The sequence below is a fragment of the Neovison vison genome, chromosome 6 (assembly GCF_020171115.1).
Source record: "Neovison vison isolate M4711 chromosome 6, ASM_NN_V1, whole genome shotgun sequence".
Lineage (NCBI taxonomy): Eukaryota > Metazoa > Chordata > Mammalia > Carnivora > Mustelidae > Neogale > Neogale vison.
The window spans coordinates 168,978,181-168,983,081 of NC_058096.1; positions in this window are offsets into that span (position 1 = coordinate 168,978,181).

Genomic DNA, 4,901 nt, shown 5'->3' on the forward strand with positions numbered 1-4,901 from the left:
ACGCTTAGCTGCTCTGGGCCTCGTATCCTGGGCTATAAGTGGATGATATCATGGCAGTGCCCTGGGAGAGAGAGCAGGTAGTTATGAGGCCCGGGGAGGGAGTGATGTCCCCAGAGGTCGGCAGACCTGTGTCCCCCATCCAGGCGAAGAGAAGACTGAGTGTACACACGATGGGGAACTAGGGTTTGTCCCTCCCGCCCCCAGCACCTGACCTCATCACCAGCACGACCCTTATCATGCCAGGCAGTTCCTGCTCCAAAGCCAGACCTCAAGCAGAGGGAGAGAAAGGAGGGGACCTGGGGGCACATGGCTGGCTATCAGCAGTGACTATAGATGGAATGTTTGGGTCCTCCCAAAATTCCTGTGTTGAAAACCTAAAGCCCAAGGAGATGGTATTAGGAGATGGGGCCTCTGGGCAGTGATTAGGTCAGAAGGGTGGAGCCCCCATGAATGGCATTAGTGTCCTTAAAAAAGAGGCCCCAGAAAGTTCCTTCTCTGTGACTAGGGAAAGGTACAGACCCCAGTCCTCAGCACCCCTCCCTGTTTTCTTTCTCTTTCTTTCCTTCTTTTCTTTCTTTCTTTTTGCCTTAGCATTTCTCATGTGACAAACCTCTTTCCCTTGATTTATTTATTGGCTTTCTCTCCCACACCGGAGTGTCAGCTCCGTCACAGCAGAGACCACCTCCATCGTGGGCCCGGTCCCAGCACTGAGCAGGTGCTCGACAATGATTTGTTCAGTGAGGCATTCTCCTGCTCTTTGCTGGCTGTTGGGCCCGCCTGAGGCCAGCTGCACACTTTAGGATGGGAGATACGATTCATTCCTCTTGATGCCCCCTCCACGTGGGGCAGATATGTGCTCAAGGTCACGCAGCAACAAGACAGGGCTGGGATTAGAACCCAGGACCTTTGGTTCCAAGAACGCTTTTGATCTGTTCCGGGACCCTGACAAAATATTTACAGGAAAGAAGGTGGCAGGCCCCCACAAGGAATCCTGACCACAAGTCATCTGAAGTCCTGGCCACCACGTGTGCTCCCGTGGAGTAAGGCCAACCATCCATCATGGCTAGATTAAACGAGTTTATTAAGTGCCACCGCCTTCCCTGGGGACACTGCAGGTCTCTGGGCTGCTGTGTCACGTGGCATCCAGGGATCGAGAGACACCAAGAGTTTCAGGCTGATGCCACTCCAGAAAAAAGGAAAACTTGGGGTCAGAGTGGGGTCACTATGCTTGTCAGGGGAAGGGGATCTTCTTCTCCCCAAACCAGGGTCTGCCTGGGGCTTGGGCAGCAGAGGCACTGAGAGAAATATAATAATGATGACAGCAGTGACAGTCTGGTACCATTTATTTCCAGACCCCACGCATTCAACTATACCCCATTATTCATTCACTCCCTGACCAAATAGTTTCTGAGCAGCTTTTGTGCTCCAGAAGAGAATAAAACGTGTAACACTTACATTCTACTAGCAAAAACAGACAATAAACAGAATATGCAACAGAATATACATTGAAATAAGCACAATGAAGAAAAATAAAGTGGTCTGGGAGAATTGTGTGTGGGGGAGACTTCTTTGAGCAAGTTTTTAGACAAATGGAAGAACTGGGGGATCCAGCCCTGCAAAGCTCCAAGCCAGGCAGAAGATGCAGCCAGAGCAAAGGCCCTGAGGCAGGAATATGCCTAGCATATTTGGAGATGATCAAGGAAGCCATTGTGGCTGGAGCTGAGTGAGTAGATGTCTCAGAGAATGTCAAGGGGTTTACAGGGGCAGAGGACAGAGGACCAGACTGCGTGCAGTGAGGACCTGGGCTTTCCCTCTGAGAGAGGTGGGAACTAGGGAGGATGTCGAACAGAGGGCTATGATCCGACTCAGGTTTTAACAGGATCCCTCTGGCTGCTGGGGAAGAATAGATGGTGGATGGTGAGGACGGAGGCAGGGAAACCAGTAAGGAGGCCACTGCAACCATACAGGGAAGAGATGCTGGGGCTTGGGATGGGGTTGGGGGGCGGTGAGATGTGGGGAACCCAAGGTATGTTTTATTTTTTTTTTTAATTTTTAAAATTTTAATTTTTTTTTTTTATTTTTTAAGACCAGAGTATTTGTAAAGAAAACAGCTAACTCATTACAAACACACATAATCCTTGAGCCAGGAGACGTACATCCTCTTTACAGGAAAGTAAACCAAGGCTCAGAGAGGTTAAGTCCGTTGCCCAGCGTCATACAGTGAGGAAGTGTCAGAGCTGGGATTATAACTCAGCCTTCTGGCTCCAAAGCCTGTGCTTTTTCCATCATGACTGTGACAAGTCTCCTCAGGGCCCATGGCTGACACGGGAAGAGGTCCCAGGTCTGAGATCAGAAGAGAAGCATCCCTATTTCATCACTAGCTCCCAGGTCCACTGCAAAGCACAGTTGGGAAGAGGATCAGAGGGACATTTATACGGGAGGGAGGGAGAGAGGGGGGAGATCAGACAGGTGAGTAAAAGAGGCAGCCTGGGATATATCTCCAGTTCCCCAGGTCTGTTTGTAAAGGACAAGGGGAGCACAGCACGGGACATCTAGGGAGTACTCCTGAAACACCTCCCAAGAAGAGGCAGGGTACAATCAGATGACCTGGGTTCCCATCCCAACTCTGCCTTCACTAGCTGTGGGACCTGCAGCCTATCACTAAGCCTCTCTGTGCCTCAGCGCCTCACCTACTAAATGGGGCTGCTGTGGGGGAAACACATGGGAAGTGCTCAGACAGCAAAGAGGCCCTCAGGATCCCAGGGAGGGGACACAAAAGAGCCTCCTCACCCCACTGCTGGCAGTCCCCACTGCTGTCTCCTTTGGAGCTTTGCCTCACACCTTTTTCCATCCTTTAGAGTGACTCAGGCCCACCCCCTGCCACTAATTCAGGAGTGACAGCCATGACCGTGTCATGCCTGCTTGCCCAGGATTATGACTTCTGGAGAAGAAAAAGATGAACGCCTCTTCTGAAATGAGGAGATTGACTAAATGACATAGGTGAAGTTCGGATTCTTGGAATCATCCTGTGCCAGAGAGAGCTCCTGGTCCAAACTGCACTCCACCCATTTTACACAAGGAAGACTGAGGCCTAGGAGGGAGGGGATGTTTCCTGAGCCACCAAACTCCCAGAGATACAGGGGACCCAGGCAGGGTGATGGTGGTGGCTGGTAAGGACAGACAGGACCCTGTGGGGCCATGCATTCACCGTCTGGTTGCGTGATCAGGGAAGAAGCAGGGGTCTTGGGGGAGAGGCCTTGAGACACCCTGAGGGAGGAGGGCTTGGGGAAGCAGCTGTTCCCAGATCAATGTGGAAATACTTCATCATTATCATACCCAGCCATACTCCGGCAAGGCCTGGGGGGCTTCCTCTCCCCCTTCCTCCTCCTCCATGTGTGAAGTTCCTTCCTAGAATCTGGCTCCAAGATGCAACCTTTACATGCATAGTCCCTCCAGATCCTCACAACCATCCTGTGAGGTTGGAAGAAGGCAGTATTAAGGAAATGACCCTCAGTCCCAGAGAAGTGACCTGCACAAGGTCCATAGCCGGTAAGCGCCAGAGCCGAAGGCTGAGCCCAGGACTGTCTGACAGCAAAGCCTGACCTCTTGCTGCTCTAGCCTTTACGTTAGGGCCTCCCTCTCCAGAGCACTGCCTCCCAGGGCTCTCTGCCTCTAGCCTGCAGCACCAGGCGCTGGTGGCCAGGCTCTTACTCTACACGTTTGGGGAGCAAAATCAGCCCTGCCTAACAGGTGGCTCCAGATGTCCCCTCAGGGTGCAGACGTCCCCTGCAGGGAGCATGTGATGGCAGCAGCGGGGGAGGGGGAGTGGCTGGCTAAAAAAGTCAGAGGGTGTGGGGGCCACCCCTGGGGTACAAAGAAAAGCTGACATTGCGGGGGGTGGGGGTCCTGAGCTGCTTGGGGCCTGGATTAGGGAGTGTGAGGCAATTACAGCCTCAGCCATATGAAGAGCAGAGCTACACAACGTGGCAACCTGTGGACCTGTGCCTTTCTGGAACCATTTTTCAATGGACAGCAATAGGTAAGCTCAGACTCAGAATAAACGGTCAGCAATGGGTACAGCAATTTTACTTTGCTACAGCATTCAAGCGTTCGGCCCATGGCTTCTATTTTTCATGCCTCTGTCATTTTATTTCATTTTGCAATATTGCCAGTGTAGTTCCCACACGTTATCTGTCTCCAAGAGACTGAAACTAAACAGAAAATACTGGCCTCGCACCAGAAAGTCTGAGAAGACCTGCTTTAGAGGAGCTAAATGGTGACTGGAAGCTATACCTGGCCCAGTACGCAGGTCAATGTAAAATAAAGCTGGAACACACCTGGGTGGCTTAAATAGTGGATTAAAAAAGCCTCAGTGGATTAAAAAAGCCTCTGCCTTCAGCTCGGGTCATGATCTCAGGGTCCTGAGATCGAGCCCCACGTCGGGCTTTCTGCTCAGCAGGGAGCCTGCTTCCTCCTCTCTCTGCCTGCCTCCCTGCCTGCTTGTGATCTCTCTCTCTCTGTCAAATAAATAAATAAATCTTTAAAAAACAAAAACAAGGGGCGCCTGGGTGGCTCAGTGGGTTAAGCCGCTGCCTTCGGCTCAGGTCATGATCTCGGGGTCCTGGGATCGAGTCCCGCATCAGGCCCTCTGCTCGGCAGGGAGCCTGCTTCCTCCTCTCTCTCTCTCTGCCTCTCTGCCTACTTGTGATTTCTCTCTGTCAAATAAATAAATAAAATTTAAAAAAAAAACAAAAAAACAAAACAAAAAAAAGCTGGGATGTAAAAGCTGAGCTTCCAAAAGGACACTACATTTTTATGTGTGCCGAAGCGGAAGTCACTTTTTTTAGGGAACGGTTTCTCGGCCTCCAGCACTACTGACATTCTGGATTTTGGAAAATACT